Raw genomic sequence first — 27,279 nt, forward strand, 5'->3', positions numbered from 1 at the left:
ACAGTTGGTATGTAGTTATGTAGTTGTTATAACAGTTGCCATGTAGTTATGTAGTTGGTATAACAGTTGGTATGTATTTATGTAGTTGGTATAACAGTTGCCATGTATTTATGTAGTTGGTATAACAGTTGGTGTGTAGTTATGTAGCTGGTATAACAGTTGGTATGTATTTATGTAGTTGGTAAAACAGTTGCCATGTAATTATGTAGTTGGTATAACAGATGGTATGTATTTATATGGCTGGTATAACAGTTGCTATGTATTTATGTAGTTGGTATAACAGTTGGTATGTAGTTATGTAGTTGGTATAACAGTTGGTATGTATTTATGTAGTTGGTATAACAGTTGGTATGTATTTATGTAGTTGGTATAACAGTTGGTATAACAGTTGCCATGTAGTTATGTAGTTGGTATAACAGTTGCCATGTAGTTATGTAGTTGGTATAACAGTTGGTATGTAGGTATGTAGTTTGTATAATAGTTGCTTTGTATTTATGTAGTTGGTATAACAGTTGGTATGTAGTTATGTAGCTGGTATAACAGTTGGTCTGTAGTTACATAGTTGGTATAACAGTTGGTCTGTAGTTAAATAGTTGGTATAACAGATGGTATGTATTTATGTGGCTGGTATAACAGTTGCTATGTATTCATGTAGTTGGTATAACAGTTGGTATGTAGTTATGTAGTTGGTATAACAGTTGGTATGTATTTATGTAGTTGGTATAACAGTTGCTATGTAGTTATGTAGTTGGTAGAATAGTTTGATGTAGTTATGCAGCTAGTTGGTATAACAGTTGGTATGTATTTATGTAGTTGGTAGATAAGTTGGTCTGTATTTATGTAGTTGGTATAACAGTTGGTTAGTATTTATGTAGTTGGTAGAACAGTTGGTATGTAGTTATGTAGTTGGTATAACAGTTGCCATGTAGTTATGTAGCTGGTATAACAGTTGCCATGTAGTTATGTAGTTGGTATAACAGTTGCTATGTATTTATGTAGTTGGTATAACAGTTGCCATGTAGTTATGTAGTTGGTATAACAGTTGGTATGTAGTTATGTAGTTGGTATAACAGATGGTATGTATTTATGTAGTTGGTATAACAGTTGCCATGTAGTTATGTAGTTGGTATAACAGTTGGTATGTATTTATGTAGTTGGTATAACAGTTGCCATGTAGTTATGTAGTTGGTATAACAGTTGCCATGTATTTATGTAGTTGGTATAAGAGATGGTATGTATTTATGTGGCTGGTATAACAGTTGCTATGTATTTATGTAGTTGGTATAACAGTTGGTATGTAGTTATGTAGTTGGTGTAACAGATGGTATGTTTTTATGTAGTTGGTGTAACATATGGTATGTATTTATGTAGTTGGTATAACAGTTGGTATGTATTTATGTAGTTGGTATAACAGTTGGTATGTATTTATGTAGTTGGTATAACAGTTGGTATAACAGTTGGTATGTATTTATGTAGTTGGTATAACAGTTGGTATGTACTTATGTAGTTGGTATAACAGTTGGTATGTAGTTATGTAGTTGGTAGAATAGATGGTATGTATTTATTTAGTTGGTATAACAGTTGGTATAACAGTTGGTATGTATTTATGTAGTTGGTAGAACAGTTGGTATGTATTTATGTAGTTGGTATAACAGTTGGTATGTATTTATGTAGTTGGTATAACAGTTGGTATGTATTTATGTAGTTGATATAACAGTTGGTATGTATTTATGTAGTTGGTAGAACAGTTGCCATGTAGTTATGTAGCTGGTATAACAGTTGGTATGTATTTATGTAGTTGGTATAACAGTTGGTATGTAGTTATGTAGTTGGTATAACAGTTGGTATGTAGTTATGTAGTTGGTATAACAGTTGGTATGTAGTTATGTAGTTGGTATAACATTTGGTATGTATTTATGTAGTTGGTATAACAGTTGGTATGTATTTATGTAGTTGGTATAACAGTTGGTATGTATTTATGTAGTTGGTATAACAGTTGCCATGTAGTTATGTAGTTGGTGTAACAGTTGCCATGTATTTATGTAGTTGGCATAACAGTTGGTATGTAGTTATGTAGCTGGTATAACAGTTGGTATAACAGTTGGTCTGTAGTTAAATAGTTGGTATAACTATTGGTGTGTCGTTATGTAGTTGGTATAACAGTTGGTATGTAGTTATGTAGTTGGTAGAACAGTTGGTAGGTTTTTATGTAGTTGGTATACAGTTGGTATGTATTTATATAGTTGATATAACAGTTGCTATGTAGTTATGTAGTTGGTATAACAGTTGCCATGTAGTTATGTAGCTGGTATAACAGTTGCTATGTATTTATGAGTTGGTATAACAGTTGCCATGTAGTTATGTAGTTGGTATAACAGTTGGTATGTATTTATGTAGTTGGTATAACAGTTGGTATGTAGTTATGTAGTTGGTATAACGGTTGGTATGTAGTTATGTAGTTGGTATAACAGTTGGTATGTATTTATGTAGTTGGTATAACAGTTGGTATGTAGTTATGTAGTTGGTATAACAGATGGTATGTATTTATGTAGTTGGTATAACAGTTGCCATGTAGTTATGTAGTTGGTATAACAGTTGGTATGTATTTATGTAGTTGGTATAACAGTTGCCATGTAGTTATGTAGTTGGTATAACAGTTGGTATGTATTTATGTAGTTGGTATAACAGTTGGTATGTAGTTATGTAGTTGGTATAACAGTTGGTATGTAGTTATGTAGTTGGTATAACAGTTGCCATGTAGTTATGTAGTTGTTATAACAGTTGCCATGTAGTTATGTAGTTGGTATAACAGTTTGTATGTAGTTATGTAGTTGGTATAACAGTTGGTATGTAGTTATGTAGTTGGTATAACAGTTGGTATGTAGTTATGTAGTTGGTATAACAGTTGCCATGTAGTTATGTAGTTGGTATAACAGTTGCCATGTAGTTATGTAGTTGGTATAACAGTTGGTATGTATTTATGTAGTTGGTATAACAGTTGGTATGTATTTATGTAGTTGGTATAACAGTTGGTATGTAGTTATGTAGTTGGTATAACAGTTGGTATGTTGTTATGTAGTTGGTATAACAGTTGCCATGTAGTTATGTAGTTGGTATAACAGTTGCCATGTAGTTATGTAGTTGGTATAACAGTTGCCATGTAGTTATGTAGTTGGTATAACAGTTGCCATGTAGTTATGTAGTTGGTTTAACAGTTGGTATGTAGTTATGTAGTTGTTATAACAGTTGCCATGTAGTTATGTAGTTGGTATAACAGTTGGTATGTATTTATGTAGTTGGTATAACAGTTGGTATGTATTTATGTAGTTGATATAACAGTTGGTATGTATTTATGTAGTTGGTAGAACAGTTGCCATGTAGTTATGTAGCTGGTATAACAGTTGGTATGTATTTATGTAGTTGGTATAACAGTTGGTATGTAGTTATGTAGTTGGTATAACAGTTGGTATGTAGTTATGTAGTTGGTATAACAGTTGGTATGTAGTTATGTAGTTGGTATAACATTTGGTATGTATTTATGTAGTTGGTATAACAGTTGGTATGTATTTATGTAGTTGGTATAACAGTTGGTATGTATTTATGTAGTTGGTATAACAGTTGCCATGTAGTTATGTAGTTGGTGTAACAGTTGCCATGTATTTATGTAGTTGGCATAACAGTTGGTATGTAGTTATGTAGCTGGTATAACAGTTGGTATAACAGTTGGTCTGTAGTTAAATAGTTGGTATAACTATTGGTGTGTCGTTATGTAGTTGGTATAACAGTTGGTATGTAGTTATGTAGTTGGTAGAACAGTTGGTAGGTTTTTATGTAGTTGGTATACAGTTGGTATGTATTTATATAGTTGATATAACAGTTGCTATGTAGTTATGTAGTTGGTATAACAGTTGCCATGTAGTTATGTAGCTGGTATAACAGTTGCTATGTATTTATGAGTTGGTATAACAGTTGCCATGTAGTTATGTAGTTGGTATAACAGTTGGTATGTATTTATGTAGTTGGTATAACAGTTGGTATGTAGTTATGTAGTTGGTATAACGGTTGGTATGTAGTTATGTAGTTGGTATAACAGTTGGTATGTATTTATGTAGTTGGTATAACAGTTGGTATGTAGTTATGTAGTTGGTATAACAGATGGTATGTATTTATGTAGTTGGTATAACAGTTGCCATGTAGTTATGTAGTTGGTATAACAGTTGGTATGTATTTATGTAGTTGGTATAACAGTTGCCATGTAGTTATGTAGTTGGTATAACAGTTGGTATGTATTTATGTAGTTGGTATAACAGTTGGTATGTAGTTATGTAGTTGGTATAACAGTTGGTATGTAGTTATGTAGTTGGTATAACAGTTGCCATGTAGTTATGTAGTTGTTATAACAGTTGCCATGTAGTTATGTAGTTGGTATAACAGTTTGTATGTAGTTATGTAGTTGGTATAACAGTTGGTATGTAGTTATGTAGTTGGTATAACAGTTGGTATGTAGTTATGTAGTTGGTATAACAGTTGCCATGTAGTTATGTAGTTGGTATAACAGTTGCCATGTAGTTATGTAGTTGGTATAACAGTTGGTATGTATTTATGTAGTTGGTATAACAGTTGGTATGTATTTATGTAGTTGGTATAACAGTTGGTATGTAGTTATGTAGTTGGTATAACAGTTGGTATGTTGTTATGTAGTTGGTATAACAGTTGCCATGTAGTTATGTAGTTGGTATAACAGTTGCCATGTAGTTATGTAGTTGGTATAACAGTTGCCATGTAGTTATGTAGTTGGTATAACAGTTGCCATGTAGTTATGTAGTTGGTTTAACAGTTGGTATGTAGTTATGTAGTTGTTATAACAGTTGCCATGTAGTTATGTAGTTGGTATAACAGTTGGTATGTATTTATGTAGTTGGTATAACAGTTGCCATGTATTTATGTAGTTGGTATAACAGTTGGTGTGTAGTTATGTAGCTGGTATAACAGTTGGTATGTATTTATGTAGTTGGTAAAACAGTTGCCATGTAATTATGTAGTTGGTATAACAGATGGTATGTATTTATATGGCTGGTATAACAGTTGCTATGTATTTATGTAGTTGGTATAACAGTTGGTATGTAGTTATGTAGTTGGTATAACAGTTGGTATGTATTTATGTAGTTGGTATAACAGTTGGTATGTATTTATGTAGTTGGTATAACAGTTGGTATAACAGTTGCCATGTAGTTATGTAGTTGGTATAACAGTTGCCATGTAGTTATGTAGTTGGTATAACAGTTGGTATGTAGGTATGTAGTTTGTATAATAGTTGCTTTGTATTTATGTAGTTGGTATAACAGTTGGTATGTAGTTATGTAGCTGGTATAACAGTTGGTCTGTAGTTACATAGTTGGTATAACAGTTGGTCTGTAGTTAAATAGTTGGTATAACAGATGGTATGTATTTATGTGGCTGGTATAACAGTTGCTATGTATTCATGTAGTTGGTATAACAGTTGGTATGTAGTTATGTAGTTGGTATAACAGTTGGTATGTATTTATGTAGTTGGTATAACAGTTGCTATGTAGTTATGTAGTTGGTAGAATAGTTTGATGTAGTTATGCAGCTAGTTGGTATAACAGTTGGTATGTATTTATGTAGTTGGTAGATAAGTTGGTCTGTATTTATGTAGTTGGTATAACAGTTGGTTAGTATTTATGTAGTTGGTAGAACAGTTGGTATGTAGTTATGTAGTTGGTATAACAGTTGCCATGTAGTTATGTAGCTGGTATAACAGTTGCCATGTAGTTATGTAGTTGGTATAACAGTTGCTATGTATTTATGTAGTTGGTATAACAGTTGCCATGTAGTTATGTAGTTGGTATAACAGTTGGTATGTAGTTATGTAGTTGGTATAACAGATGGTATGTATTTATGTAGTTGGTATAACAGTTGCCATGTAGTTATGTAGTTGGTATAACAGTTGGTATGTATTTATGTAGTTGGTATAACAGTTGCCATGTAGTTATGTAGTTGGTATAACAGTTGCCATGTATTTATGTAGTTGGTATAAGAGATGGTATGTATTTATGTGGCTGGTATAACAGTTGCTATGTATTTATGTAGTTGGTATAACAGTTGGTATGTAGTTATGTAGTTGGTATAACAGTTGGTATGTATTTATGTAGTTGGTATAACAGTTGGTATGTATTTATGTAGTTGGTATAACAGTTGGTATAACAGTTGCCATGTAGTTGTGTTGTTGGTATAACAGTTGCCATGTAGTTATGTAGTTGGTATAACAGTTGGTATGTAGGTATGTAGTTTGTATAACAGTTGCTTTGTATTTATGTAGTTGGTATAACAGTTGGTATGTATTTATGTAGTTGATATAACAGTTGGTATGTATTTATGTAGTTGGTATAACAGTTGGTATAACAGTTGGTATGTATTTATGTAGGTAGTAGAACAGTTGGTATGTATTTATGTAGTTGGTATAACGGTTGGTATGTATTTATGTAGTTGGTATAACAGTTGTTATAACAGTTGGTATGTAGTTATGTAGTTGGTATAACAGATGGTATGTATTTATGTGGCTGGTATAACAGTTGCTATGTATTTATGTAGTTGGTATAACAGTTGGTATGTAGTTATGTAGTTGGTATAACAGTTGGTATGTAGTTATGTAGTTGGTATAACAGTTGGTATGTATTTATGTAGTTGGTATAACAGATGGTATGTATTTATGTAGTTGGTGTAACAGATGGTATGTATTTATGTAGTTGGTAGAACAGTTGGTATGTATTTATGTAGTTAGTATAACAGTTGGTATGTATTTATGTAGTTGGTATAACAGTTGGTATGTATTTATGTAGTTGGTATAACAGTTGGTATAACAGTTGGTATGTATTTATGTAGGTAGTAGAACAGTTGGTATGTATTTATGTAGTTGGTATAACAGTTGGTATGTATTTATGTAGTTGGTATAACAGTTGTTATAACAGTTGGTATGTAGTTATGTAGTTGGTATAACAGATGGTATGTATTTATGTGGCTGGTATAACAGTTGCTATGTATTTATGTAGTTGGTATAACAGTTGGTATGTAGTTATGTAGTTGGTATAACAGTTGTTATGTATTTATGTAGTTGGTATAACAGTTGCCATGTAGTTATGTAGTTGGTATAACAGTTGGTATGTAGTTATGTAGTTGGTATAACAGTTGGTATGTATTTATGTAGTTGGTATAACAGATGGTATGTATTTATGTAGTTGGTGTAACAGATGGTATGTATTTATGTAGTTGGTAGAACAGTTGGTATGTATTTATGTAGTTGGTATAACAGTTGGTATGTATTGATGTCGTTGGTATAACAGTTGGTATGTATTTATGTAGTTGGTATAACAGTTGGTATAACAGTTGGTATGTATTTATGTAGTTGGTAGAACAGTTGGTATGTATTTATGTAGTTGGTATAACAGTTGGTATGTATTTATGTAGTTGGTATAACAGTTGTTATAATAGTTGGTATGTATTTATGTAGTTGGTATAACAGTTGGTATGTATTTATGTAGTTGGTATAACAGTTGGTATGTATTTATGTAGTTGGTATAACAGTTGTTATAACAGTTGGTATGTATTTATGTAGTTGGTAGAACAGTTGGTATGTATTTATGTAGTTGGTATAACAGTTGGTATGTATTTATGTAGTTGGTATAACAGTTGTTATAACAGTTGGTATGTAGTTATGTAGTTGGTATAACAGATGGTATAACAGTTGCCTGTCACGTTCTGACCTTAGTTTTGTTGTTATGTCTTTGTTTTAGTATGGTCAGGGCATGAGTTGGGTGGGTAGTCTATTTTCCTTTTTCTATGTTATTCTGTTTCTATGTGTTTGGCCTAATATGGTTCTCAATCAGAGGCAGGTGTCAGTCGTTGTCTCTGATTGGGAGCCATATTTAGGTAGCCTGTTTGTCATTGTGTGTTGTGGGTGATTGTTCCTGTGTCTGTGTTTTCACCATACGGGAATGTTTCATTTTCGTTCGTTCACTTTGCTGTTTTTGTTCTGTGTTCTATTTCTTTATTAAAATATGGACACTTACCACGCTGCACATTGGTCCTCTGATCCTTCCTACTACTCCTCCTCAGAAGAGGAGGAAGACGAGCGTTACATTGCCATGTAGTTATGTAGTTGGTATAACAGTTGCCATGGAGTTATGTAGTTGGTATAACAGTTGGTATGTAGTTATGTAGTTGGTATAACAGATGGTATGTATTTATGTATAACAGATGGTATGTATTTATGTAGTTGGTATAACAGTTGGTTTGTATTTATATAGTTGGTTATATAGTTTATATAGTTGGTATAACAGATGGTATGTAGTTATGTAGTTGGTATAACAGTTGGTATAACAGATGGTATGTAGTTATGTAGTTGGTAAAATAGATGGTATGTAGTTATGTAGTTGGTATAACAGTTTCCATGTAGTTATGTAGTTGGTATACCAGATGGTATGTATTTATGTAGTTGGTATAACAGATGGTATGTATTTATGTAGTTGGTATAACAGATAGTATGTATTTATGTAGTTGGTATAACAGTTGGTTTGTATTTATATAGTTGGTTATATAGTTTATATACTTGGTATAACAGATGGTATGTAGTTATGTAGTTGGTATAAGAGTTGGTATAACAGATGGTATGTAGTTATGTAGTTGGTATAACAGATGGTATGTAGTTATGTAGTTGGTATAACAGATGGTATGTATTTATGTAGTTGGTATAACAGTTGGTATGTATTTATGTATTTACGCTTGACAACTCCACTGTGTCCTCCTCCCAGAGCGCTAAGAACCTTGGCGTGATCCTGGACAACACCCTGTCGTTCTCAACCAACATCAAGGCGGTGACCCGTTCCTGTAGGTTCATGCTCTACAACATTCGCAGAGTACGACCCTGCCTCACACAGGAAGCGGCGCAGGACCTAATCCAGGCACTTGTCATCTCCCGTCTGGATTACTGCAACTCGCTGTTGGCTGGGCTCCCTGCCTGTGCGATTAAACCCCTACAACTCATCCAGAACGCCGCAGCCCGTCTGGTGTTCAACCTTCCCAAGTTCTCTCACGTCACCCCGCTCCTCCGCTCTCTCCACTGGCTTCCAGTTGAAGCTCGCATCCGCTACAAGACCATGGTGCTTGCCTACGGAGCTGTGAGGGAAACGGCACCTCCGTACCTTCAGGCTCTGATCAGGCCCTACACCCAAACAAGGGCACTGCGTTCATCCACCTCTGGCCTGCTCGCCTCCCTACCTCTGAGGAAGTACAGCTCCCGCTCAGCCCAGTCAAAACTGTTCGCTGCTCTGGCACCCCAATGGTGGAACAAACTCCCCCACGACGCCAGGTCAGCGGAATCAATCACCACCTTCCGGAGACACCTGAAACCCCACCTCTTTAAGGAATACCTAGGATAGGATAAAGTAATCCTTCTAACCCCCCCCCCCCCCCTTAGAGTTAGATGCACTATTGTAAAGTGGTTGTTCCACTGGACATCATAAGGTGAATGCACCAACTTGTAAGTCGCTCTGGATAAGAGCGTCTGCTAAATGACTTAAATGTAAATGTAATGTAGTTGGTATAACAGTTGGTATGTATTTATGTAGTTGGTATAACATTTGGTATGTATTTATTCAGTTGGTATAACAGTTGGTATGTATTTATGTAGTTTGTATAACAGTTGGTATGTAGTTATGTAGTTGGCATAACAGTTGGTATGTAGTTATGTAGCTGGTATAACAGTTTGTATGTAGTTATGTAGTTGGCATAACAGTTGGTATGTAGTTATGTAGTTGGTATATCAGTTGGTATAACAGTTGCTATGTATTTATGTAGTTGGTATAACAGTTGGTATGTAGTTATGTAGCTGGTATAACAGTTGGTATGTAGTTATGTAGTTGGCATAACAGTTGGTATGTAGTTATGTAGTTGGTATATCAGTTGGTATAACAGTTGCTATGTATTTATGTAGTTGGTATAACAGTTGGTATGTATTTATGTAGTTGGTATAACAGTTGGTATGTAGTTATGTAGTTGGTATAACAGATGGTATGTATTTATGTAGTTGGTATAACAGGTAGTATAACAGTTAGTATAACAGTTGGTATGTATTTATGTAGTTGGTATAACAGTTGGTATAACAGTTAGTATAACAGTTGGTATGTATTTATGTAGTTGGTATAACAGATGGTTTGTAGTTATGTAGTTGGTATAACAGTTGGTATAACAGTTAGTATAACAGTTGGTATAACAGTTGGTATGTAGTTATGTAGTTGGTATAACAGTTGGTATGTATTTATGTAGTTGGTATGACAGTTGGTATGTATTTATGTAGTTGGTATAACAGTTGGTATGTAGTTATGTAGTTGGTATAACAGATGGTATGTATTTATGTAGTTGGTATAACAGGTAGTATAACAGTTAGTATAACAGTTGGTATGTATTTATGTAGTTGGTATAACAGTTGGTATAACAGTTAGTATAACAGTTGGTATGTATTTATGTAGTTGGTATAACAGATGGTTTGTAGTTATGTAGTTGTTATAACAGTTGGTATGTATTTATGTAGTTGGTATAACAGTTGGTATGTAGTTATGTAGTTGGTATAACAGTTGGTATGTATTTATGTAGTTGGTATGACAGTTGGTATGTATTTATGTAGTTGGTATAACAGTTGGTATGTAGTTATGTAGTTGGTATAACAGATGGTATGTAGTTATGTAGTTGGTATGACAGTTGGTATGTAGTTATGTAGTTAGTATAACAGTTGGTATGTAGTTATGTAGTTGGTATAACAGTTGGTATGTAGTTATGTAGTTGGTATAACAGTTGGTATGTAGGTATGTAGTTTGTATAATAGTTGCTTTGTATTTATGTAGTTGGTATAACAGTTGGTATGTAGTTATGTAGCTGGTATAACAGTTGGTCTGTAGTTACATAGTTGGTATAACAGTTGGTCTGTAGTTAAATAGTTGGTATAACAGATGGTATGTATTTATGTGGCTGGTATAACAGTTGCTATGTATTCATGTAGTTGGTATAACAGTTGGTATGTAGTTATGTAGTTGGTATAACAGTTGGTATGTATTTATGTAGTTGGTATAACAGTTGCTATGTAGTTATGTAGTTGGTAGAATAGTTTGATGTAGTTATGCAGCTAGTTGGTATAACAGTTGGTATGTATTTATGTAGTTGGTAGATAAGTTGGTCTGTATTTATGTAGTTGGTATAACAGTTGGTTAGTATTTATGTAGTTGGTAGAACAGTTGGTATGTAGTTATGTAGTTGGTATAACAGTTGCCATGTAGTTATGTAGCTGGTATAACAGTTGCCATGTAGTTATGTAGTTGGTATAACAGTTGCTATGTATTTATGTAGTTGGTATAACAGTTGCCATGTAGTTATGTAGTTGGTATAACAGTTGGTATGTAGTTATGTAGTTGGTATAACAGATGGTATGTATTTATGTAGTTGGTATAACAGTTGCCATGTAGTTATGTAGTTGGTATAACAGTTGGTATGTATTTATGTAGTTGGTATAACAGTTGCCATGTAGTTATGTAGTTGGTATAACAGTTGCCATGTATTTATGTAGTTGGTATAAGAGATGGTATGTATTTATGTGGCTGGTATAACAGTTGCTATGTATTTATGTAGTTGGTATAACAGTTGGTATGTAGTTATGTAGTTGGTATAACAGTTGGTATGTATTTATGTAGTTGGTATAACAGTTGGTATGTATTTATGTAGTTGGTATAACAGTTGGTATAACAGTTGCCATGTAGTTGTGTTGTTGGTATAACAGTTGCCATGTAGTTATGTAGTTGGTATAACAGTTGGTATGTAGGTATGTAGTTTGTATAACAGTTGCTTTGTATTTATGTAGTTGGTATAACAGTTGGTATGTATTTATGTAGTTGATATAACAGTTGGTATGTATTTATGTAGTTGGTATAACAGTTGGTATAACAGTTGGTATGTATTTATGTAGGTAGTAGAACAGTTGGTATGTATTTATGTAGTTGGTATAACAGTTGGTATGTATTTATGTAGTTGGTATAACAGTTGTTATAACAGTTGGTATGTAGTTATGTAGTTGGTATAACAGATGGTATGTATTTATGTGGCTGGTATAACAGATGCTATGTATTTATGTAGTTGGTATAACAGTTGGTATGTAGTTATGTAGTTGGTATAACAGTTGTTATGTATTTATGTAGTTGGTATAACAGTTGCCATGTAGTTATGTAGTTGGTATAACAGTTGGTATGTAGTTATGTAGTTGGTATAACAGTTGGTATGTATTTATGTAGTTGGTATAACAGATGGTATGTATTTATGTAGTTGGTGTAACAGATGGTATGTATTTATGTAGTTGGTAGAACAGTTGGTATGTATTTATGTAGTTAGTATAACAGTTGGTATGTATTTATGTAGTTGGTATAACAGTTGGTATGTATTTATGTAGTTGGTATAACAGTTGGTATAACAGTTGGTATGTATTTATGTAGGTAGTAGAACAGTTGGTATGTATTTATGTAGTTGGTATAACAGTTGGTATGTATTTATGTAGTTGGTATAACAGTTGTTATAACAGTTGGTATGTAGTTATGTAGTTGGTATAACAGATGGTATGTATTTATGTGGCTGGTATAACAGTTGCTATGTATTTATGTAGTTGGTATAACAGTTGGTATGTAGTTATGTAGTTGGTATAACAGTTGTTATGTATTTATGTAGTTGGTATAACAGTTGCCATGTAGTTATGTAGTTGGTATAACAGTTGGTATGTAGTTATGTAGTTGGTATAACAGTTGGTATGTATTTATGTAGTTGGTATAACAGATGGTATGTATTTATGTAGTTGGTGTAACAGATGGTATGTATTTATGTAGTTGGTAGAACAGTTGGTATGTATTTATGTAGTTGGTATAACAGTTGGTATGTATTGATGTAGTTGGTATAACAGTTGGTATGTATTTATGTAGTTGGTATAACAGTTGGTATAACAGTTGGTATGTATTTATGTAGTTGGTAGAACAGTTGGTATGTATTTATGTAGTTGGTATAACAGTTGGTATGTATTTATGTAGTTGGTATAACAGTTGTTATAACAGTTGGTATGTATTTATGTAGTTGGTATAACAGTTGGTATGTATTTATGTAGTTGGTATAACATTTGGTATGTATTTATTCAGTTGGTATAACAGTTGGTATGTATTTATGTAGTTTGTATAACAGTTGGTATGTAGTTATGTAGTTGGCATAACAGTTGGTATGTAGTTATGTAGCTGGTATAACAGTTGGTATGTAGTTATGTAGTTGGCATAACAGTTGGTATGTAGTTATGTAGTTGGTATATCAGTTGGTATAACAGTTGCTATGTATTTATGTAGTTGGTATAACAGTTGGTATGTATTTATGTAGTTGGTATAACAGTTGCCATGTAGTTATGTAGTTGGTATAACAGTTGGTATGTATTTATGTAGTTGGTATAACAGTTGGTATGTATTTATGTAGTGGGTATAACAGTTGCTATGTATTTATGTAGTTGGTATAACAGATGGTATGTATTTATGTAGTTGGTATAACAGTTGGTTTGTATTTATGTAGTTGGTATAACAGGTAGTATAACAGTTAGTATAACAGTTGGTATGTATTTATGTAGTTGGTATAACAGGTAGTATAACAGTTAGTATAACAGTTGGTATGTATTTATGTAGTTGGTATAACAGTTGGTATAACAGTTAGTATAACAGTTGGTATGTATTTATGTAGTTGGTATAACAGATGGTTTGTAGTTATGTAGTTGGTATAACAGTTGGTATAACAGTTAGTATAACAGTTGGTATGTAGTTATGTAGTTGTTATAACAGTTGGTATGTATTTATGTAGTTGGTATAACAGTTGGTATGTAGTTATGTAGTTGGTATAACAGTTGGTATGTATTTATGTAGTTGGTATGACAGTTGGTATGTATTTATGTAGTTGGTATAACAGTTGGTATGTAGTTATGTAGTTGGTATAACAGATGGTATGTAGTTATGTAGTTGGTATGACAGTTGGTATGTAGTTATGTAGTTAGTATAACAGTTGGTATGTAGTTATGTAGTTGGTATAACAGTTGGTATGTAGTTATGTAGTTGGTATAACAGTTGGTATGTAGGTATGTAGTTTGTATAATAGTTGCTTTGTATTTATGTAGTTGGTATAACAGTTGGTATGTAGTTATGTAGCTGGTATAACAGTTGGTCTGTAGTTACATAGTTGGTATAACAGTTGGTCTGTAGTTAAATAGTTGGTATAACAGATGGTATGTATTTATGTAGTTGGTATAACAGTTGCTATGTAGTTATGTAGTTGGTAGAATAGTTTGATGTAGTTATGCAGCTAGTTGGTATAACAGTTGGTATGTATTTATGTAGTTGGTAGATAAGTTGGTCTGTATTTATGTAGTTGGTATAACAGTTGGTTAGTATTTATGTAGTTGGTAGAACAGTTGGTATGTAGTTATGTAGTTGGTATAACAGTTGCCATGTAGTTATGTAGCTGGTATAACAGTTGCCATGTAGTTATGTAGTTGGTATAACAGTTGCTATGTATTTATGTAGTTGGTATAACAGTTGCCATGTAGTTATGTAGTTGGTATAACAGTTGGTATGTAGTTATGTAGTTGGTATAACAGATGGTATGTATTTATGTAGTTGGTATAACAGTTGCTATGTAGTTATGTAGTTGGTATAACAGTTGGTATGTATTTATGTAGTTGGTATAACAGTTGCCATGTAGTTATGTAGTTGGTATAACAGTTGCCATGTATTTATGTAGTTGGTATAAGAGATGGTATGTATTTATGTGGCTGGTATAACAGTTGCTATGTATTTATGTAGTTGGTATAACAGTTGGTATGTAGTTATGTAGTTGGTATAACAGTTGGTATGTATTTATGTAGTTGGTATAACAGTTGGTATGTATTTATGTAGTTGGTATAACAGTTGGTATAACAGTTGCCATGTAGTTGTGTTGTTGGTATAACAGTTGCCATGTAGTTATGTAGTTGGTATAACAGTTGGTATGTAGGTATGTAGTTTGTATAACAGTTGCTTTGTATTTATGTAGTTGGTATAACAGTTGGTATGTATTTATGTAGTTGATATAACAGTTGGTATGTATTTATGTAGTTGGTATAACAGTTGGTATAACAGTTGGTATGTATTTATGTAGGTAGTAGAACAGTTGGTATGTATTTATGTAGTTGGTATAACAGTTGGTATGTATTTATGTAGTTGGTATAACAGTTGTTATAACAGTTGGTATGTAGTTATGTAGTTGGTATAACAGATGGTATGTATTTATGTGGCTGGTATAACAGTTGCTATGTATTTATGTAGTTGGTATAACAGTTGGTATGTAGTTATGTAGTTGGTATAACAGTTGTTATGTATTTATGTAGTTGGTATAACAGTTGCCATGTAGTTATGTAGTTGGTATAACAGTTGGTATGTAGTTATGTAGTTGGTATAACAGTTGGTATGTATTTATGTAGTTGGTATAACAGATGGTATGTATTTATGTAGTTGGTGTAACAGATGGTATGTATTTATGTAGTTGGTAGAACAGTTGGTATGTATTTATGTAGTTAGTATAACAGTTGGTATGTATTTATGTAGTTGGTATAACAGTTGGTATGTATTTATGTAGTTGGTATAACAGTTGGTATAACAGTTGGTATGTATTTATGTAGGTAGTAGAACAGTTGGTATGTATTTATGTAGTTGGTATAACAGTTGGTATGTATTTATGTAGTTGGTATAACAGTTGTTATAACAGTTGGTATGTAGTTATGTAGTTGGTATAACAGATGGTATGTATTTATGTGGCTGGTATAACAGTTGCTATGTATTTATGTAGTTGGTATAACAGTTGGTATGTAGTTATGTAGTTGGTATAACAGTTGTTATGTATTTATGTAGTTGGTATAACAGTTGCCATGTAGTTATGTAGTTGGTATAACAGTTGGTATGTAGTTATGTAGTTGGTATAACAGTTGGTATGTATTTATGTAGTTGGTATAACAGATGGTATGTATTTATGTAGTTGGTGTAACAGATGGTATGTATTTATGTAGTTGGTGTAACAGTTGGTATGTATTTATGTAGTTGGTATAACAGTTGGTATGTATTGATGTAGTTGGTATAACAGTTGGTATGTATTTATGTAGTTGGTATAACAGTTGGTATAACAGTTGGTATGTATTTATGTAGTTGGTAGAACAGTTGGTATGTATTTATGTAGTTGGTATAACAGTTGGTATGTATTTATGTAGTTGGTATAACAGTTGTTATAACAGTTGGTATGTATTTATGTAGTTGGTATAACAGTTGGTATGTATTTATGTAGTTGGTATAACAGTTGGTATGTATTTATGTAGTTGGTATAACAGTTGTTATAACAGTTGGTATGTATTTATGTAGTTGGTAGAACAGTTGGTATGTATTTATGTAGTTGGTATAACAGTTGGTATGTATTTATGTAGTTGGTATAACAGTTGTTATAACAGTTGGTATGTAGTTATGTAGTTGGTATAACAGATGGTATAACAGTTGCCTGTCACGTTCTGACCTTAGTTTTGTTGTTATGTCTTTGTTTTAGTATGGTCAGGGCATGAGTTGGGTGGGTAGTCTATTTTCCTTTTTCTATGTTATTCTGTTTCTATGTGTTTGGCCTAATATGGTTCTCAATCAGAGGCAGGTGTCAGTCGTTGTCTCTGATTGGGAGCCATATTTAGGTAGCCTGTTTGTCATTGTGTGTTGTGGGTGATTGTTCCTGTGTCTGTGTTTTCACCATACGGGAATGTTTCGTTTTCGTTCGTTCACTTTGCTGTTTTTGTTCTGTGTTCTATTTCTTTATTAAAATATGGACACTTACCACGCTGCACATTGGTCCTCTGATCCTTCCTACTACTCCTCCTCAGAAGAGGAGGAAGACGAGCGTTACATTGCCATGTAGTTATGTAGTTGGTATAACAGTTGCCATGGAGTTATGTAGTTGGTATAACAGTTGGTATGTAGTTATGTAGTTGGTATAACAGATGGTATGTATTTATGTATAACAGATGGTATGTATTTATGTAGTTGGTATAACAGTTGGTTTGTATTTATATAGTTGGTTATATAGTTTATATAGTTGGTATAACAGATGGTATGTAGTTATGTAGTTGGTATAACAGTTGGTATAACAGATGGTATGTAGTTATGTAGTTGGTAAAATAGATGGTATGTAGTTATGTAGTTGGTATAACAGTTTCCATGTAGTTATGTAGTTGGTATACCAGATGGTATGTATTTATGTAGTTGGTATAACAGATGGTATGTATTTATGTAGTTGGTATAACAGATAGTATGTATTTATGTAGTTGGTATAACAGTTGGTTTGTATTTATATAGTTGGTTATATAGTTTATATACTTGGTATAACAGATGGTATGTAGTTATGTAGTTGGTATAACAGTTGGTATAACAGATGGTATGTAGTTATGTAGTTGGTATAACAGATGGTATGTAGTTATGTAGTTGGTATAACAGATGGTATGTATTTATGTAGTTGGTATAACAGTTGGTATGTATTTATGTATTTACGCTTGACAACTCCATTGTGTCCTCCTCCCAGAGCGCTAAGAACCTTGGCGTGATCCTGGACAACACCCTGTCGTTCTCAACCAACATCAAGGCGGTGACCCGTTCCTGTAGGTTCATGCTCTACAACATTCGCAGAGTACGACCCTGCCTCACACAGGAAGCGGCGCAGGTCCTAATCCAGGCACTTGTCATCTCCCGTCTGGATTACTGCAACTCGCTGTTGGCTGGGATCCCTGCCTGTGCGATTAAACCCCTACAACTCATCCAGAACGCCGCAGCCCGTCTGGTGTTCAACCTTCCCAAGTTCTCTCACGTCACCCCGCTCCTCCGCTCTCTCCACTGGCTTCCAGTTGAAGCTCGCATCCGCTACAAGACCATGGTGCTTGCCTACGGAGCTGTGAGGGAAACGGCACCTCCGTACCTTCAGGCTCTGATCAGGCCCTACACCCAAACAAGGGCACTGCGTTCATCCACCTCTGGCCTGCTCGCCTCCCTACCTCTGAGGAAGTACAGCTCCCGCTCAGCCCAGTCAAAACTGTTCGCTGCTCTGGCACCCCAATGGTGGAACAAACTCCCCCACGACGCCAGGTCAGCGGAATCAATCACCACCTTCCGGAGACACCTGAAACCCCACCTCTTTAAGGAATACCTAGGATAGGATAAAGTAATCCTTCTAACCCCCCCCCCCCCCCTTAGAGTTAGATGCACTATTGTAAAGTGGTTGTTCCACTGGACATCATAAGGTGAATGCACCAACTTGTAAGTCGCTCTGGATAAGAGCGTCTGCTAAATGACTTAAATGTAAATGTAATGTAGTTGGTATAACAGTTGGTATGTATTTATGTAGTTGGTATAACATTTGGTATGTATTTATTCAGTTGGTATAACAGTTGGTATGTATTTATGTAGTTGGTATAACAGTTGGTATGTAGTTATGTAGTTGGCATAACAGTTGGTATGTAGTTATGTAGCTGGTATAACAGTTGGTATGTAGTTATGTAGTTGGCATAACAGTTGGTATGTAGTTATGTAGTTGGTATATCAGTTGGTATAACAGTTGCTATGTATTTATGTAGTTGGTATAACAGTTGGTATGTATTTATGTAGTTGGTATAACAGTTGCCATGTAGTTATGTAGTTGGTATAACAGTTGGTATGTATTTATGTAGTTGGTATAACAGTTGGTATGTATTTATGTAGTGGGTATAACAGTTGCTATGTATTTATGTAGTTGGTATAACAGATGGTATGTATTTATGTAGTTGGTATAACAGTTGGTTTGTATTTATGTAGTTGGTATAACAGGTAGTATAACAGTTAGTATAACAGTTGGTATGTATTTATGTAGTTGGTATAACAGGTAGTATAACAGTTAGTATAACAGTTGGTATGTATTTATGTAGTTGGTATAACAGTTGGTATGTAGTTATGTAGTTGGTATAACAGTTGGTATAACAGTTAGTATAACAGTTGGTATGTATTTATGTAGTTGGTATAACAGATGGTTTGTAGTTATGTAGTTGGTATAACAGTTAGTATAACAGTTGGTATGTAGTTATGTAGTTGTTATAACAGTTGGTATGTATTTATGTAGTTGGTATAACAGTTGGTATGTAGTTATGTAGTTGGTATAACAGTTGGTATGTATTTATGTAGTTGGTATGACAGTTGGTATGTATTTATGTAGTTGGTATAACAGTTGGTATGTAGTTATGTAGTTGGTATAACAGATGGTATGTAGTTATGTAGTTGGTATGACAGTTGGTATGTAGTTATGTAGTTAGTATAACAGTTGGTATGTAGTTATGTAGTTGGTATAACAGTTGGTATGTATTTATGTAGTTGGTATAACAGTTGGTATAACAGTTAGTATAACAGTTGGTATGTATTTATGTAGTTGGTATAACAGTTGGTATGTAGTTATGTAGTTGGTATAACAGTTGGTATAACAGTTAGTATAACAGTTGGTATGTATTTATGTAGTTGGTATAACAGTTGGTATGTATTTATGTAGTTGGTATAACAGTTGGTATGTAGTTATGTAGTTGCTATAACAGTTGGTATGTATTTATGTAGTTGGTACAACAGTTGGTTTGTAGTTATGTAGTTGGTATAACAGTTGGTATAACAGTTAGTATAACAGTTGGTATGTATTAATGTAGTTGGTATAACAGATGGTTTGTAGTTATGTAGTTAGTATAACAGTTGGTATAACAGTTAGTATAACAGTTGGTATGTATTTATGTAGTTGGTTTAACAGTGGTATGTAGTTATGTAGTTGGTATAACAGTTGGTATGTATTTATGTAGTTGGTATAACGTTGGTATGTATTTATGTAGTTGGTATAACAGTTGGTATGTAGTTATGTAGTTGGTATAACAGTTGGTATGTATTTATGTAGTTGGTATAACAGTTGGTATGTAGTTATGTAGTTGGTATAACAGTTGGTATGTATTAATGTAGTTGGTATGACAGTTGGTATGTATTTATGTAGTTGGTATAACAGTTGGTATGTAGTTATGTAGTTGGTATAACAGTTGGTATGTAGTTATGTAGTTAGTATAACAGTTGGTATGTAGTTATTTAGTTGGTATAACAGTTGGTATGTATTTCTATAGTTGGTATAACAGTTGGTATGTAGTTATGTAGTTGGTATAACAGTTGCATGTATTTATGTAGTTGGTATAACAGATGGTATGTATTTATGTAGTTGGTATAACAGTTGATATGTATTTATGTAGTTGGTATAACAGTTGCCATGTAGTTATGTAGTTGGTATAACAGATGGTATGTAGTTATGTAGTTGGTATAACAGTTGGTATGTATTTCTATAGTTGGTATAACAGTTGGTATGTATTCATGTAGTTGGTATAACAGTTGGTATGTAGTTATGTAGTTGGTATAACAGTTGGTATAACAGTTGGTATGTATTTATGTAGTTGGTATAACAGTTGGTATGTATTTCTATAGTTGGCATAACAGTTGGTATAAAAGTTGGTATGTAGTTATGTAGTTGGTATAACAGTTGCTATGTAGTTATGTAGTTGGTATAACAGTTGGTATAACAGTTGGTATGTATTTATGTAGTTGTTATAACAGATGGTATGTATTTTTGTAGTTGGTATAACAGTTGGTATGTATTTATGTAGTTGGTATAACAGATGGTATGTATTTATGTAGTTGGTATAACAGTTGGTATAACAGTTGGTATAACAGTTGCCATGTATTTATGTAGTTGGTATAACAGTTGGTATGTATTTATGTAGTTGGTATAACAGTTGGTATGTAGTTATGTAGTTGGTATAACAGTTGCTATGTATTTATGTAGTTGGTATAACAGTTGGTATGTAGTTATGTAGTTGGTATAACAGTTGCTATGTATTTATGTAGTTGGTATAACAGTTGGTATGTATTTATGTAGGTGGTATAACAGTTGGTATGTATTTATGTAGTTGGTATATCAGTTGGTATAACAGTTGGTATGTAGTTCTGTAGTTAGTGTCCTGCTACCAAACCCCAAGGTAGACACAACCACAAACTATGGAGGAATAAATGCCTTGCTTAGGGGCACAACGGCAGAAGGTGGTACCTAGAATATGACACCAGCAGCCTTACAGCTCATCTTTATTTACCTGGGCTGACATGCAAACCTTTTAATCGACCTCGGGACCTTCTGTTTTCTTTTGTCCTTTCTGAACAACTATCTATAGCCTGTTGATGGACTATTAAAGGGCTGATTTTTGTAACTGACGAAAAAAACAAAAGAGAATGTTTGTATAAACATGTTGAATCAACATGATTTAAAACTGATTGGATTTGCAAAAAGTCATCAATGCAAGGTAATTTCGTATTTTTTCACCCAACTGTTAACCTAATACAATGACGTGGTGAAATAATTTGTTGATTTCACCTTGAATTCACATTAGTTGACAACTCAATTAAGTGTAAATAAAAACTATATGTTGAACTGACGTCTGTGCCCAGTGGGGTTTTATATCAATGTGTTATTTGGGCCGATTTAACCAGGACATTCCCAATTTCCCATGAAGTCCTTTATTATTACATCAACAGGTTATAGATCCAGATTCATGACTAGCCTAATGGCTGATGTCTGATCAATTCAATTTGATCAAATTAATTTCATCTCAGCATTATCATTTATGAAAATGCGTAAAAAGTTTTAAATCTGTAACCAACAAATCAATTCAACTTGGACCGGCTGTTGCATGTCTGTTGGCGTCTGAGTGGGAGCAAGCAGATCGGCCTTTTTCTGCACTCTTTTGTTCTTTTTCGCAGCTGGCACGTGTCTGGTCTGAAAGGACTGAATGGGGCAGTAATTAAATTAACAATGAACAACAATAACTCTGTTAATGATGTAGACAAACGGTTAGTGATACCAGTAGTTTGTTGTTAATGAAGTAGACAAATATTCATGATACCAGTAGCTTGTAGCCCGGATGTTATCTTGTTTCTGATGTCTGATGTTGTTCTCCCGTATGTAGCGTTGTTATTGTTAGTAATTGTATTGTGTTACTTTTCAATTTTTACTTTAGTTTATTTAGTAAATATTTTCTTAACTCTATTTCTTGAACTGCATTGTTGATTAAGGGCTTGTAAGTAAGCATTTCACTGTAAGGTCTACACCTGTTGTATTCGGCGCATGTGACAAATGCAATACAATTTTATTTTATTGTATTTTATTTGAATAAAGGGAGATCCCTGGTCTCCGGGATGACTTCAGAGCCCTCAGATACAGTACTGTGACAAGGCCGTGACCGGCTGGCTGCCCAGGCTTACTGGCAGCTCCTTATAACAACTGCATGATGGCGTTAAGGTTATGAGACTATAACTGAGGGGTAGCCTATGGGTGAGGGTGCTGGTGAAGGGTGAGGGTATGCTGCTAGTAGGGTTTGGAGTTTCAATAGGCCTAGCTAGCCTGGATGAGGGTCAGGAACCAAGACATATTTTCATGGTTTGGACTAAATCTAAGGCACTTTGATAACTAACGATTAATCTAGGCATACTGCATTGAGGGAGCGCGCTCATACTAAACTGTGTAGCCTTTGATTTGATTTCTTAATTCAAATAATAAAACATCCTAACTACAAATAAAAAGAAGAATCTTCACTACTAATGAGACATTTTTCTCTGTAGGCCTATGTGTTTATATTTGGTCTGTTGGTGTGTGTAAATAATGAATGGCTTATATCGTTACACTAGGCCTACATCCTAATATAAGAAACTCTGGCTGAACGGCTCTGGCCTTGCAGCAACAGGCTTCATTTAAATACTGAACACCTGTTTCCTGCTCCACTCCTAGCGCCCTGTGAAATTAATTTAGTGAAATTTGTAAATAAACCAAGCATTGCCTCTGAATGACCCCCCTCCCCTAACATCCCATCACTGGGCTTTGCAGGTCAGGCTAGGATGTTGTCATGGCGGGTTGTTATGTTGCGTTATAGCCAGGCTTTTTTCTTGGATGGTTGTTATGTAGCCTTAATTAAAGCCAGGCTGTTGTCATGGCGAGTTGTTATGTTGCCTAATAATAACTTACACTCTGACCAAGACTCTTACGTGGGCTGGCGCTACATGCGGTGCAAAGGTAGCCTAATGGACTCTTGTGGCCATATGAACCCGGTGTCTGACTTAATTTACAACTTCGCCACATGGACATAACAGTCCACAGCACAACACAGTCCTTAACACACTGTTCAATACAACACATTAATATACAATCTATAGGCCTACAAAGGCGTTAATACATCGTTAAAAATAGCCTACCCTACAAATTATTCATTTAAAATCTATTTTTAAATCTGTATTATTTTTATTTGATTGTAATTGCTGTCTGTTTTTACATATTTCTAGCATAGTAATTCTACTTGTATGGTAGGCTTATTGTATGGTAATGTGTAGTTCCCGCCAGTGTTGATATTGTTGATAGACCACATTTTTTACCTATTGCTGATATCATTTTAACCTGATTTAACCATAAAAAATGTTTATGTTGAAATGTGGATTAATTTGTAGGCTACTGTCTCTGTCACCTGAATACAAATATGCCTGAATAAATACATTCAGCATAGTTAAATAAACTTGCCTAGTTAAATAAAACATGTAATAATAATAACACATACCCTAATCATGTGCAGCATTTCCAGACTTCCTTAATAACTTAACTTCCTGCTGGAAACTGAAACAACACAGTTTCAGTCTGAAACGTCAGTAGGCCCCTCCTATTTAGATATAAAGGGAAGAAGAGAGGAGAAAGGATGTCGAGATGAAACCATGTGCCATTCCTATTTTATAAATCTATTTAAATTGGTACAGATACAAGCAAGTTAACATATTGACAAAACTAAGGCTGCTCCAAAGCCTGCAAAAATATGGTTCAACTGTATGTTCAGCTCGGCCTATAGGCTTTTACCAAGTGTTTTCCACTAAACCGATCTATTTGATTAGTGGTCTGTAAATGTTTCGTTCACGTGAGGATTTCGATTAAATTCCAGTCCCAATGGAAGGAATTAATAGAGGTTTTAGCAACAAAACAACTCAAGAGTTGAAAGACAAGTTCATAATAGTGTCTCATCTCAGTGAGAACATTCAGCCGCTTTCACATTCAGCCGCGTCTTTATCACGCTCCAATAAAATTGGTGACATTTTCTTTCAAGTAATGTTGACCCATAAAATTAAAGTTCTTAAAATGTCACTTTAATGCCTAAAGTAAGGGTATTTAGTGTATTTATCACAAATAGTATAGGCTAGTATATTTATCAAAAAGAGTATAGGCTAGTATATTTATCATGAAGAGTAGAGACTAGTATATTTATCACGAAGAGTAGAGACTAGTATATGTATCATGAAGAGTAGAGACTAGTATATTTATCATATAGTAGGCCTATAGGTTAGTATATATATCATTCAATGGTTGTAAATGTATTCATGTCAGACGGAATTGATCGCTTATGAGATGATTTACGGTTCAACCTCAATGGGATGTTGATAGGCATGGTTAACTGTATTAGCCGATAGATAACACTGTAATAGTTATTATAGTTTTACCTAGTAGTATAGTGTTATAGTAGTTTATTTTACAATAGCCGATATGTTATGAGTTGAGCCTGTATGTCGGACTGTTCATTTCTCTGCAGCTGAGATTCTGAGAGTTGGAGCTCAAGTCTCTCCGAGCCTTGCGAAGCAGCAGATGGAGCCGGTCCAGGCTCGATCTCACTGCGCATCTGGCGCTGCGCTTCCCGCCCTGTCCGTGAGGCTGCTCCAGGAGCTAAGCCCTATTAGCACCGTCTACTACGCAACTGGTGCCTCGCGCACACACAGCGCGCTCTGCCGGGTGGAAAGCTTAATCCTCACATGCGACAACTGGCCTTCAATCGCGCGGAGGTTTCGTCAAGCCTCGAGGCAAAACAATAGAATTACTTAATTTGCTCATGGACATGAGGGCCTTGAGAACTTTATATTAAAAAAAAAAAAAACATTTATTAAACCTTGCATAATGTGTGCGTTTCATTATCTTGTTTTGTGGTTGTAAATTCTCATTTGATGATGATATATTTTAGAAGAGATGTAGAATAATATTGTTGAGATGAGAGAGTGTTGTGGTGGTTATTTAGTGATAGGCCTGAGACCTGCAGGAACAGATGGAGAAATAGTGTGTTAATTCAAGACTAAGAGTCAATAACGGCGTCTAACTGTCGGTCTGTCTGTAGCAGCGTCTGTGGTGACTGGTTATTATAATGACACAGTCTGCACTCTGCACATTAATATCACATCGTTACAGTTTAAACAATAACCGGTTGATTCAGTTAAACATTGATCAACATGTCCGTGTTCCTGTTGGGCAGCCGGTTTCGATAGTGGAGTGGGCGGATGGGTTTAGGGGTCTAGACGCTCCCGGAGTAATTGCGATAATTTGGGTTAAATAATTAGGCTTTAGGCTTTAAAACACTTTAAAAGCACCGTCCTGCCCTCACGTTGACTCACGTTCTGTTCTCCCTCCATCCCTCCCTCCCTCTCCGTGTGTGTGTGTGTGTGTGTGTGTGTGTGTGTGTGTGTGTGTGTGTGTGTGTGTGTGTGTGTGTGTGTGTGTGTGTGTGTGTGTGTGTGTGTGTGTGTGTGTGTGTGTGTGTGTGTGTGTGTGTGTTGGTGTGTCTGAATGTGTTATATCTGACAGACTGCTGGAGTAGTTCAGTACTGAGGCCGACAGAGAGAGCTGCAGGGCCTGACCGGAAGCACAGCCTTCTTCTGTCGTTTCACATTTCTATTTTCCTCTCTACCCTCCGGAGCCGGCAGGCCCTTGCTCTCAATCTCTCTCTCTCTACCCGCCCGTTACCCGTCTAACCAGCTCAGGACCACCCTGTGGGCACGCGCCCAGGTGAGTGCGGGTGGTTCGGATCATCATACTGACCGCCGTGTCTCACGCTGATTTCCCGTTCCTGGTCAGTGTCGCCAGCTGACCTTCGTGCACGCTACGCCTGTCACACAATGGAGTCAGAGTCTTGTAGCGGTCTGCTCGAGGGCAAGATGGCAGAGGCAGAGGACACTTCCTCTCAGCGCGTGAGCACGGGTTGAAGCGGCTCGATCCAAACCGACAAAAGAGACTGAGTTTGTGTCGACGTTTCCCTCACGAGCTGCAACCCTATCGCCCTTCTGAATGAGCGGAAACACACAAACTTCTCCTGGTAATATCACAAAGCCTCAACAATTTACTGTGAAACGACATTTTTTTTGCCCATAAATGTACGTTATAAATGTCCACGATCCATTCACGACATAAAATAAAAGCAATGAGGTTCATTTCTCAAAGAAAATCCAGTGCTGTTAGCATAAATTATTCCCTGATTATTCTCATTATTTCTCTCCACGAAATGAACTTCCTCCCTGGTATACATACACTCATTGGATAGCCTATTTATAATTTCGATCGAAACAAAATATTGTCGCTTAATTCCAAATACATCTGGAGCAGACGTTACTGTTTAATATGGGGTCTATTTGATTTAAAAACAAGGATAATAAAATACTAGTAATAATAATAATAATAAAGGCAGTACATAAGTCTATAATAATATATAACAATGATATTAATTACACAACAATAACGATAATAATGAAAATAAAACAATAATAATAATAATAATGGTAGTAGTAGTAATAATAATTTGCTTAATAGAGATTTGTTAACGGTGCACGGCAATCAAGTGCTCTGTTTGAAAAAACAAAATAGCCTTACATCAAATTACATTGAGTTCAATAGATGAGAAAAAAATATTCTAAAACGAAAATACATGTTTATTTAATAATGATAGCCTATATAAACGAGAGGGGATGTTTTGAAATCAACTTACATTTTTGTTGAAAATCCGATTAGTTTTGTAATAGCCTAGGTTTAAGCCATGTGGGTAAAACGAAGAAAGCAAACCGTCTGAAAATACAAACGAGCAAAAAGAAAATGTCCACAAAAATGGTAAAACATTTTGAAAGTGTCGGTTCCTTATTAGGGAAGATACAATATTTATTCCTTGTCTCCTGGGATGGAAGCAGCTAGCTCGTCTATTGTCCTCCATCCATTCCTCAGTGCTGATGCTTA

General features: G+C 34.8%; 1 long non-coding RNA gene across 1 annotated transcript; it reads right to left on the bottom strand.

Moving 5' to 3' along the window:
* Positions 1 to 20,589: 20,589 nt before the first annotated feature.
* Positions 20,590 to 27,231, bottom strand: LOC139582419 (uncharacterized). Its single transcript, XR_011676363.1, has 3 exons — positions 27,038 to 27,231; positions 23,813 to 23,911; positions 20,590 to 21,996 (listed from the first exon to the last, which is right to left on the bottom strand). It is a non-coding gene; the product is annotated as an uncharacterized lncRNA (long non-coding RNA).
* Positions 27,232 to 27,279: the final 48 nt, after the last annotated feature.

Source organism: Salvelinus alpinus, chromosome 8 (genome assembly GCF_045679555.1).
Source record: "Salvelinus alpinus chromosome 8, SLU_Salpinus.1, whole genome shotgun sequence".
NCBI lineage: Eukaryota > Metazoa > Chordata > Actinopteri > Salmoniformes > Salmonidae > Salvelinus > Salvelinus alpinus.